This window comes from Erinaceus europaeus, chromosome 12, assembly GCF_950295315.1.
Source record: "Erinaceus europaeus chromosome 12, mEriEur2.1, whole genome shotgun sequence".
Taxonomy (NCBI): Eukaryota; Metazoa; Chordata; class Mammalia; order Eulipotyphla; family Erinaceidae; genus Erinaceus; species Erinaceus europaeus.
In genome coordinates, this window is record NC_080173.1 from 89262864 (window position 1) to 89275549 (window position 12686).

A 12686-nucleotide genomic window follows, 5' to 3' on the forward strand; every position below is an offset into this window, starting at 1 on the left:
TGTTTCTGGATGTCTCCAGAAACTTTGGCTGCGTCCAGCATTTTTATATAAAGTCAATTACCTTTCTGAGTACTCTGAGCAGATGGGTCATGCAAAAAAATTTTTTGGTCATTCAACACACTCACTCACAAAACACAACTGGCCAGTTATAACATAAGACATTCAGGGAAAGGGTAGGAGAGAGGTCTCTGTGAGCCAGATTTTGTAGGTTCTGCCATGTTGTATTATGGGTCCTGGGATGGATCCTGCATCTAGTCCTCTTGTAGTATTTCTTGTTCTTCAGGGATAACAGCGCCATCCTGCGGGTATTGTCGTACATGGCGGGCAGGAACCCAGACAGGTTTAGAGTAATTTTGAGGGAAAATGCATGTGAAACCCCTTCCCATGGTCAATAGGGGGTCAGGCCCTTTCCAATTTTTATTGAGTGGGTCTTTCCATTTGACCTTAATAGCTGGGAGGGTAGATGGTGTTTACCAGTGAAGAATAATAGGAGGTAGGTCTGAATTATTGTAAATATTAAAGAGATTTAATGTAGTTAAGGCTTTTGCTAGCTGGATATTGGGGGGATATGTTCCTCCTTTATCTTTATTTAATTGAGCCTTAAGCGTTTGATGGGCCCTCTCAACAATGCTTTGTCCCTGTGGATTATAGGGAATGCCCATGGTATGAGTAATATTCCAGAGGGAACAAAAATCTTTAAATTGTTTGCTGGTAAACATAGGCCCGTTGTCTGTTTTCATAAAAAATTGCAAACCCACAACAGCAAAACAGGAGAGCATATGGCTTATAAGCTTTTGAGAGCTTTCTCCCATCTGAGCTGTTGCCCACATACATTTAGAAAAGGTATCAATTGAGACAAACACATATTTTTGTTTGCCAAAGTTTGGTATGTGGGTGACATCGATTTGCCAAATAGCATTAGCTTTTAAGCCTTGGAGGTTAACCCAAGAGTCTGAATAGCAGGTGTTTTTATGAGACTTGCACAGGAAGAGCATGTAGCAAGGATATGTTTTACCTGTGGTAAAGGAACATCAGGAAATCGAGCTCAAAGGCCTTTAAGATTAATATGGGTTAGAGAATGGAAATCAGCAGGATCAGAGACAAGAGACTAGGAAGGTTCCTGTGGAGGCAAGGCAGTCAGCTGCAGCATTCCCTTTGGACAGAGAACCAGGAAGAGGGCTGTGGGAATGAAGGTGTTCAATATACAGTGGTTGGGTTCAAGAAGAGAGCATAGAGGCAATTTGAATCAAGAGAGGGGAAAGTGGGTTGTCATCAATTTTCACATAGGAATGAGCAAGCCATAGAAGTAAGTTAACAGTATACACACTGTCAGAAAAAAGGTTGAAGGATTCTGGTACAGCTTTTAATGCAAGGAAAACAGCATAAAGTTCTTTGTACTGAGGGGAATTCTCAGGAAGCTCAGTAAAGAGAAGTTTAGGGGGTTGTTTGTCTGGGTAATATATAAGGGCAGCAGCTCCCTTTTTTCCACCATCAGTGAAGACTGTAGGAGCAGAAGGAATGGGATCTCGAGAGAAAAGTTTAGGTGCTAGTGAGGCAAAAGAGGTAAAGAAGCTATCAATTTATTAGACGGAAAATGGTTATCTATTTGTCCTGGAAACCCCACGAAGCTTATGGCAAAGCGGGAATAATGGTGTATGAGCCACTCTGTATCTGTGAGAGAAAAGGGCAGAATAATTAAATCCGGTTCTTTCCCTAAGACCTGCACAGACCTATTTCTTCCTTGGCGAACCATAAATGCTAATGCATCTATCTCAGTGAGGAGTCTTGGAGCTCCGCCTACTGATGTGTGAAGCCACTCGAGAACCCCATGGTTCTGCCACAATGCCCCTACTACTGTGGGGGTGGAGTTAAAGATTAGAAGGTTTACTGGAGAGGAGAGTGAGAATCAAACAAGGTGCATGTCCTGAAGGGCCTGGTTAACCCTTTCCAGTGCCAAGGAGGCCTCAGGAGTTAACTTACATTTTGAGGAGGGCTGTTTGTTTCCTTTTAATAGGTCAAACAGTGGTTGGAGGCAGCTTGTATGCAGATATAGATACTGCCTAAGCCAATTTAAATTTCCAAGAAAACTTTGTAAAGAAGCAAGAGTAAGGTTAGAAGAAAAGGTTACATTAGGTTTTAATGGATGAATTTGCATTAGAGAAATCTCTGAACCTAAGAAAGGTAATTGGAGGAATTAGCTGTATCTTCTCAGGAGCTACATTAAGGCCGCTTTTCTTTAATGCAGGAATGAGAAAATCACGTAAGGCACAGAGATCTGTATCTGATTTTCCTCATATTAATATCATCTGTGTAATGAAAAACATTAAGGCCCTTATGAATATATGGGAAAAGGGCAGATTTAACAGCCTCCTGACAAATTGTAGGACTATTGGCCATACCCTGGGTCAGCACCACCCATTCAAATCTATCAGCAGGGCTGGCGTTATTAATCAAAAGAACAGAGAAGGCAAAATGTTTACAATCTTGCGGATACAAGGGAATAGATAAAAAAGAATCTTGTATATCAATAGCTATGATTGGAATTCCTGTGGGAATTACAGAAGCAAGAGGCAAACCGCTTTGGGGGGAGCCCCAGACCTGCATGGTTTTATTTACCACACAGAGATCTTGGAGGAGGCACCATTTTCCCGAGCGCTTTTTAATCACAAAGACAGGAGTATTCCATGGGCTTTGAGAATGACAAATGTGTCCCAAGGATAACTGCTCTCAGACGAGCTCCTTTAAAATTTCTAGCTTATCCCTAGGTAAAGGCCACTGATCCACCCAGACAGGCTCATTAGAAAGCCAGTCTAAGTGGGGAGTTTGCTTACAAACAGTGGCAGTTAGTATTGGGGGTGCTGATTAGATCTGGTCTCGCAGGAGCGGGTGTTACACTCTGCAGAGGCATCTGTGGATATCCTAACATCGAGACATTCCAGAAGATCCCTTCCCAGTAGGTTGGTGCTAATATCAGCTACCAAAGGGCGGAAGTGTCTGGTAGAACCTTCCAGGTCTTCCCACATGAGCGAATCTTGTGTGAGAAATGATGGGTCACCCCTCCTACTCCATGTATACTAGGTCCAGGGAGGTGTTCCCAATTTTGGGGAACCTCTGCTTACCTTAAAGTCATCTTTTCTGCCCCCGTGTCAATCAAAAATTTAAAAGGAATATTGCCAATCCTTACTGTCATAGTAGGGTGACCATGTTCTAAAACAGGAGTGGCCCACAAAATCTCAGGCCCCGAATTTGTAGCATTCAGGGGCATGCCATCTTTATGAAATTTGGACCAACAATCTATCTTCCAAAGAAACCCTCTATGACATCTGGGACAAATTGTCCGTGGCTTCTGGCTCCCTGACTGAAGGTGGGGTTGCCCTGACTGGAGGCAGGGTTACTCTAACTGGAGGTGGGGTTGCCCTGACTGGAGGCGGGGTTGCCCTGACTGGAGGCATGGTCGCAGCTTATCTGGACATTGGTTACGCCAATGCCCTTGGCGACTGCACTGAAAGCAGGCCCCATTTTGATTACGTGGGGTAACTGCATAAATCTGTGTCATAGCAGGTGCCCCATAAGAGCCTGATGTAAGTTCCTGTGTCACTAAAATCCAATTATCTGGGTGTAGGTGTTTAAGACTAAGGCATGCCTGATGGAATTGTGGTATCATGCCATCCCAGACAATAGAACACAGGAGTAGAGAGCGGACTTCAGGATTATAAATCTTTCTTTCTAAGGTTACCCTCACCCTTGAGATGAAGTTCGCTAAGGATTCATCAGTGCTTTGGCGAAGAGAGTTAATGGGGATTGAAGACTCTACTGTGGTTGGGGTTACCCTTTTGCCTGTGTTGTGCAGGTGCGTACCTGTTCAAAATAACCAGTTGGAAACCTGGCTTCTGCCTGCTGAGTTCCAGATTCAAACACTCCTGCTCCAAACAAAGCATCAAAATTCCATTCTATCTGTTTGTTACTATTTTCCTACGATTGTCTAGAGCATTCATCACGGAAGCATGCCTTCCATTGCAGGTAGAGGGGGTCTGGGAGTGCAGCACAAGCCAGGTCTTTCCAGTCCTGGGGGGTGTTAAGGTGCTGGTAAAAACTCCTTAAAATGGACTTGGTCCATGGAGCATAAATTCCATTCTCCTTCACGGCTTGTCTGAGTTCTCTGAGCTCTTTAGAGGAGTATGGATGCCACACCTGAGGGTTTTGTCTACTGGGGGCCACATTTACCAGGAAGGTGTGGACTTGGTTTGATGACATGGGAGAGAGAGCCACAGAGGTGGAAGCTGCTGTAATGGCCGCAGGGGAAACTGAACATGTATCTACAGGGACGGAGCTCTCGGGTGGGACTGCAAATGGTTTAAGGTCCTTAAATGCTTCTTCTTCTTCTTCTAGCATTTGCCCTTCTTCCTTAGCCAGTTAACAGCATCAGGTTGAGCCTGATGTAAAGTTTTGAGACCTCCTTTGAATCTGGAGAGGTGGCAGTCATTGACTATGTGGGTAACGCGTTTGGCAAAGGACAGCCCCTCAACATTAAGTTGGAGGACTCAAAGAGCAGGACCTACAGCTTGAAAGCTGTCAGGAGCTGCTTGTTGTTGGCTTTGAATGTGACTGGGATCCATGTGGATTCAGTTGGCTAGGAAGGATCAACAGTTTCCCCAATGAATGGGTACTCACGGGATGCACCACGGGAAGGTCGATCCAATGCACCCTAAATGCTGAAAAGATATCCTTTAACTCTCGTATCTGAGCCACAAGGTCTCTTAATGATGAGTATCAGCAGCAGGAGGAGTCGAGGAAGTGGAAGCCTCAGGGGAAGCTGAAACTGGGGCATCAGGAAGAAGAGTTAGAGAAGCGGAAGTCTCAGGGGAAGCCGAAACCATGGCAACAGGAGGAGGAGTTAGAGAAGCGGAAGTCTCAGGGGAAGCTGAAACTGTGGCAACGGGGTCAGCTGGGGGCGGGGTCAAAGGAGGAGCAGCCAAACAGTCTGTGGGGATGGAAGTTTTGAGGCTAACTGCTGATCGCTTAGGGCATTTAAGTTTTGCGCACATATACTTTAACTCTCATATCTCAGCCTCAAGGTCGCTTAACCTTGTGGCAGAACACCTTGTACATATCTTGTAAGTAGCAAATATAGCCATGAGAACCCACGGTGTAGTGAAAATTAAGCATCTCTGAGATTGAGAACCTGTCCCAGGAGAGAAGGATATAATGTCTGGGACACCTCCTCATAAAACGGAAAAAAATCCCATGGTGGGGGGAAACGTGGGGCCACAGAGGCAGGCGGATGCCACTTACCTGTGTCTGGGCGGCTTTTGGGGACCTCCGGCCAGGCCACCCAGTGGGACGTGAGTGCAGGACACGATGGGCACCAGGTGTCGGTCGGTGCCAGGTGTCGGGCTGCACCACAGAGAAGAGAGAGGGGAGGTCTGGAGCAAGTGGGGTACATAAATCTTTATTATTGGATCAGAAGGGGGTGGCTCAGGCCATGTGGAGTCAGCCGACAATGGCCATCCCCACTACCTCACCACCGGGCAAGAGCAAGAGAGAGAGAGAGGGGGCGCCGAGAGAGAGAGAGAGAGAGAGAGCCCAGAGGGGGGGGGGAAGTGGGAAAGCTTTTATTGGGCAACAACCAGGGGTGACGTGTGGGGACAGGATTGGTTGAAGGGGGCACTGCTAGGATTTTGCAGGGCGTGGTAAAACCTGGGAGCAGAGACTGCATCAGAATAATTCCTTAGCATCAGTCCACCATCCCCCCCAATGCTGTTGCAATTTTTGTTCACAGGAGTTGCCAATTTTCTGCTTTTGCAACAACCAAATAGGCTTTTCCCTATGCCTAACACAAGTTGTAATTCATCAAATCCCCTCATACTCTTTTGCTTTGCTTTCTTACCCAGACAAAGAGTGCAGCAGAGAGGTTATTAAATCCTTTTCTAGGGGTGAAATACATAGAAAGTCTATGTGATTCAGTAATGCACTCCAAGAATTTAAGTAAATTTGCTATGCTTGATCTCACTGTTATGAAGCCAAATTTGCTGCCTTTTACAAGATAATAGGCAAAAATATATATATTCATCACACACAGCCCGTAGTGCTCTCTGCTGCTCCCAACAATAGGAGCTGAGCTCCTTGTTTTAGCTCATATTTTTCTGAGTAAGAGGAAATGTATGGATAATTTTCTATCCCTTCCTCCTGTGCTTGGAATTTCAACCATATCCCCAGAAGCATTTTCTGTGTGTTCTCCCCATGAATCAGTCTTTCTACTGGGCCACCACAATTATTCACATTTAGTGGTAAGGGAAGTCTCACTTTTAGACACAATACAGGCATGGAAACTGTGTCCTAGAAGCAATAGGCTTACAGGAAAAATTAACTGCATGTCTAATTCTTATCACTCCAGCTTTGTTTATTTGGACATGAAAGAAGGAATTATAATAGCTTGTATGTCTTGAATGCATAATATATGTAAGATGTTTCACTACATTAAATCATATAATTGTCCCAATAACCTTGCAAGATAAACATTGTCATCTCAGATTACAGATGATATGTTGCAATGAGTGTTAAGGCTTATTTAGTTTCATGATTAAGACTAGAATTAAAACTCAGTTAACCAAGCTATTTACCAACTTACTCAATTAGAATATTCATATGAAAAAATATATAAGAATAAGTAGGACAACTCTTAAAAAAGGGAAAACATAAACAGGTATTAATATTCATTATAAAGCTTTTGTGATTAAAGCAGTGCAATAAAGATCCTTGAGTAGACAAGTTGGCTAAAGTAATAGAAGTGGAAATCTAGGAGTAGAAGGATGGGCTTGTTGTGAAGGAAACTCTAAGAGGTTGTGAAATCCAACAGGTAGCTTTGTGAATTGGTCCCCTTTCCTGGAAAGCTGAGGATCTTGTCCTTTTAACATTGAGCTTGACATGGAAGCTGAGACAAAGAGTGCTGTGAAGAAACAAAGACTTGATTTATTCTACCCACTCATTTTGGAGATGAGAAAATGAAAATCCAGTTAGGTAGAGACGGGTTCCTTTATTCTGTACTATCATGGGAGATCACATTTCAGAATTTATTTGTAGACCTGAAATAGCCAATTCACAGACAAATAGCAGAGGCTTTCATCATTCTAGAGTCAATACACCACTGACCTCAGAGACCCTGGACTCTTATCAACTCCAAGATGCTTCAGGTATACTTGGATTTGCTCAGATAGGAAACTACATCCACACTCCTCTGGTTTTGGCCACTGGTTCTCAACGAGGGGGAATTGTGTTTCCAGGAACCTCTTGCAGTGTTTTCTGACAGTTTTCCTTTCACAAGTGTGGAATGGAATGTTACTGGAAGCTAGTTGATGCTAAATATCTCACAGAGTATAGGACAACCGCCACCACCTCCCCCCAACAAGACCTTCTCTGACCCAAAACGTCAGAAATAGCAAGATCAAGAATCTTCATTTATATGAAGAAAGTTGAAGGGTGGTAAAAATAAATATTTAGGATAGAAGGAAGAAGAAAAAGACACAATGTTAGTAGGGACACACTTAGGTAATAGAGTGCTTTAAAATTGATGGTGGTAGAGTGGGAGTAGAAAATGTTTTAAGAGAAATACTATATTCTCCTGCAAGGAAATGTGCTTCTTTTATTCAAGTTGTATTTTTAAAAGGAGAAGATTTCTGTCTTGACTAAGGATTTATAGAAAAGAATCTTCCATGGACAGCTTCCAGCTTCACATATTTCAGATCTTTTCTTTTCTTTTTCTTTTCTTTTTCACTGTTCTTGTTCTTTTTTCTCTCTCTCATATCAATTAAGTAGTGATTTATATGAGTACAAATTAATAGGAGTGTACATAAACACCATTCCCACCACCAGAAGATTGTGTCTCATCACACCACACCATACCCCCCACACCCCCTGCCCTGTGAAGCTGAATATCCACCCTCACTGTCAACTCAGGGTTTTTACTTTAGTGCCCTACTCCAAATTCAGTCAAATCCTGCTTTTATTTTCCCTTTCTGTTTTTCTTTCTCAATTTCTGTTTTTGAGTGGAATCATCCTACTCATCTTTGTCTTTCTGACTTAGCTTGCTTAACATAATTCTTTCTAGCTCCATCCAAGATGGGTCAGAGAAGGTGGGTTCATTGTTCTTAATAGCTGAGTAGTATTCCATTGTGTATATATACCACAACTTGCTCAGCCACTGATCTGTTGCTGGGCACCTGGGTTGCTTCCAGGTTTTAGCTATTATGAATTGTGCTGCTAAGAACATAGGTGTACACATATCTTTGTGGTTGGGTGTTATGGAGTCCTTGGGGTATATCCCTAGGAGAAGAATTACTAGGTCATATGGAAGGTCCATGTCTAGCCTTGTGAGAGTTCTCCAGATTACTCTCCACAGAGATTGGACCAGTTTACATTCCCACCAGCAGTGCGGAAGGGTTCCTCTGTCCCAGCCTCTCCAGCATTTGTTGCTGCTGTCCTTTTTGATGTATGCCATTCTTAGAGGGGTAAGGTAGTATTTCAATGTTGTCTTTATTTGCATTTCTCTGACAATCAGTGATCTGGAGAAATTTTTCATGTGTTTGTTAGCATTTTGGATCTCCTCTGAAGTGAATGTTCTGTTCGTATCCTCTGCCCATTTTTGGATGAGGTCATTTTCTTTTTTGTTGCTAAGTTTGCTGAGTTCTTTGTATATTTTGGTGATTAGTCTCTTGTCTGATGTATGGCATGTGAAGATCTCCCATTCTGTGAGGGGTCTCTTTGTTTGTGTGATAGTTTCTTTGGCTGTGCAGAAGCTTTTCAATTTGATGTAGTCCCATTGGTTTGTTTCTACTTTAGTCTTCCTTGCAATTGAGTTTGTATCATCAAAGATTTTCCTTGAGGTTTAGGTGGGAAAGTGTTCCACCAATGTTTTCCTCTAAGTATTTGATAGTTTCTGGTCTAACATCCAGATCCTTGGTCCATTTGGAGTTTATTTTTGTTTCTGGTGAGATTAAAGTGGTTCAGTTTCATTCTTCTGCATGTTTCAACCCAGTTTTCCCAGCACCATTTATTGAAGAGAGCTTCCTTTCTCCATTTAATACTTTGGGCCCCCTTATCAAAGATTAGATGTCCATATGTGTAGAGGTTTAGTTCTGGGCTTTCAATTCTGTTCCACTTGTTTGTGTGCCTATATTTGTTCCAGTACCAGGCTGTTTTGATGATGATGATGGCCTACTGTTCTTGTTCTTTAAACTCCATTTGCCATGAAAATGTAGGTCATGTTCATACGGTGACATAATTCACTCCTCCATCTTACCATACAAACGCAAGAGCTGTATGGTTGGTAGGGTGAATCACAGGTATATTCCTGGAGTCAAGATATTTAGCAGCAACTTTACTCTAAGTAGAAGTGGTCATGACCACCTCTCATCAAATCCTAACTATATTCCCAACTCAATTCTTAACTGTATCCTGGAAATGCCTGGGGTCATTTGTGTGCCACAAGGTAGGAAAGGAGATGGAATGGAGAGGAAAGAAATGGTGGCTTTCAGGGGAGTCAGGTGGTAGCGCAGCAGGATAAGCGCACATGATGTGAAGCACAAAGACTGTAAGGATCCTGGTTTAAGTCCCCGACTCCTCATCTGCAGGGGAGTTGCTTCACAGGCAGTGAAGGAGGTCTGCAGGTGTCTATCTTTCTCTCTCCCTCTCTGTCTTCCCCTCTTCTCTCCATTTCTCTTTGTCCTATCTAACAATTACAGCATCAATAACAATAATAATTACAACAACAATAAAAAAACAAGGGCATCAAAAAGGAAAATAAAAATAAAAATAAATGGTGGCTTTAACTTTTAAAAAAATATTTATTTACTCCCTTTTGTTGCCCTTGTTATTTTATTGTTGTGGTTATTATTGTTTTTGTTGTTGTTGATGTCATCATTATTGGACTGGACATAGAGAAATCAAGAGAGGAAGGGAAGACAGAGAGGGGGAGAGAAAGATAGACACCTGAAGACCTGCTTCACCACTTGTAAAGCAACTCACCTGAAGGTGGGGATCCGGGGGCTTGAACTGGAATTCTTATGCTGTGAACTGCAATTCTTGTGCTTGACACCACGTGCGCTTAACCTGCTGTGCTACCACCCGACTCCCAGCTTTAACCTTTGAGATTAAAATACTTGACCTTTGTACACCTTACATGACAAGTGACTGTGAAATATTGCTGATTTTCTCCCAAGAACTTAGAAGGGGCCTGTACAGGTGAAGCTTAGGTGGTAGTGATGCTTACATTCTGTTAGTGTCAGTTGCTAGGCAGACTTTGTGTATCCTCTCCTTGTCCATCTGGTCTAGTAGTTATGAGGAAAGAAGAATGATAGATTCTCCTGATATTAAAATCAGGAGGCCTGGTAGTGTGGAGCAAATATTCACTAGCTATACTCTTAAAACTTGGACTTCTTAGCTGTGCACACTTAATAAAGATAGTGGAATAAATCCCCCCCCCATTAAGTATCTCTTAGGCCCAAGATAAGGCATCTGAAGGGTAAGTGAAAATAAAGTCTGTCTGTCAGACTGCCAGAGCCCCGAGGCAGACTCACAGTCATGCATAAGACATATTCAGAGTAAATACAACTGGAGCAGATGGAAAAAAAAAAAACACCAGAAATTGCCTCAGAATTTTGAGGGGTTAGTATCATGGTGACATACAAGATATACCTATATATGAAATAAATATTTGGTCTTTCTTCTAATGCCAGGCATACAACTCCTTAAACCCTAGGAATATCTGAATGATGTGAATAGAAAGAGCATCTTTGTTATTTATAATAAACTCCTTTCTACCAAATGTGAGTTTATGTTAAAGAGGTGGCTCTTGGAGGTTGAGGGGCAGAGGAGCTAACCACATGATTGATAAAGGAGGGTTAAGCCAATTAGGAGGACTTCCACATTCCCACATAAGTCATGAACACGCACATGAATTAACAACTTGCTATGTCCTAACATAAAGAATATACCAGAGGAGAGATTCTAAAATGGACTTCAGAAAGTTTCTCTCAAGAGTTCATGGAACTATGAGCTGGAGGGTCATTTCCTGTACCTACATCCTGGACATCAGCAAATCTATCAATAATCACATAAAAGAAATAACTTGCCTCCCGCTTGACACCCCCCCACTTATGAACTCACCCCCTCCACACACACACCTTCCTTCTTGTTTAAATGTCCCTCCACACCTTGTGGTTAACAGCAGTTTCAGATTATGTAACATGGGGTGTTATAAAAAATCAAGAACATTTTAAGAAACCCTGTTCTTCTCAGTCCTGGATTTCATTGCCGAGAATGAGCAATACCCTTGGTTTACCAGCACCTGGATTAAAGATGTTGACCCTTCAGTCACATCCCAGGAACTCCAGGGAAGGTGAGACGTTCTGAGATCAGTGGACTAATCAGCCTTGTTTATGTAAGGGGATCTCTATTAAAACCACAAGCAAGGGGATTCACAGAACTCCCAGGTTGTCCATAAATGGAGATACTTAATGTTGTATTTGCAGAAGGTATGAAGGCTCCATACACACCTTTCTCCTGCCCACCCATTCTGTGCTCTATTCTTCTCTTCCTTTTGACTGCTCCTGAGTTGTATTCTTTATAATAAACTAGACATAAAGTAATTTCTCGTGTTATGTAATGGATCTCATCAAATGATCAAACTCAGGAGTGGGATCATGGGAGTCTCTGACCTATCCCACCTTAAGAGTGGTATCTGAAGCAGGGGTGGTTCTATGAGACTGAGACCTTAGCCTACAAAATTCTGTACTCAGCATTCGAAGTGTCATTAGAGAAAACATGGTTTCTGGGGCCGGGTGGTGGCACAACTGGTTGAGCGCACATGTTACAGTGCACAAGGACCAGGTTCAAGCCCCCCAGTCTCCACCTGCAGAGAGAATGCTTTGCAAGTGGTGAAACAGTGTTGCAGGTCTCTCTCTCTCACACACACCCTTCTCTCTCTTTTTCTGGCTTTCTCTATCCAATAAATAAAGACAATTAAAAATAAAAAAAAAACTTTAAAAAAGAGGATGATGTGGGTCATGTGAGAGTCTAGCCTGATGAGGCTTATCAGTATGAATCATCCCTAATTAAGCTCAATGGCTTCCAGTGGCCTCAGCCAGCTTCCTGGCAACTGCTGAGAGCACAGGCAGCAGACCAGGAAGGGAAAAGCTTGCATGAGATGAGAATCAACCACTCTCTTTCACCCCCACCAATGACAAGATGATGTCTCCATTGTCACCTTAGATAAGACCCCCTCCTCCACCCCAGTACCTTAGGGAGCTTATATTTATTCAGGAAAAATGGAAGGAAATAATTGAAATTCATTTTTTTAAAGATTTCATTTTCTTTTTTTCCTCCAAGGTTATTGCTGGGGTTCAGTGCCTGCACTATGAATCCACTGCTCCTGGAGGTTATTTTTTTCCTTTTTGTTGCCCTTATTGTTTATCATTGTTATTATTGTTGTTGTTATTGTTGCTGCTGTTATTGTTGGATAGGACAGAGAAAAATCGAGAGAGATGGGGAAGACAGAGAGAGGGAGAGAAAGATAGTCACGTGCAGACCTGCTTCACCTCCTGTGAAGCGACTCCCCTGTGGTGAGGAGCCCGGGGCTTGAACCGGGATCTCTAAGCTGGTCAGTGCTCTTTGAGCCATGTGCACTTAGCCTG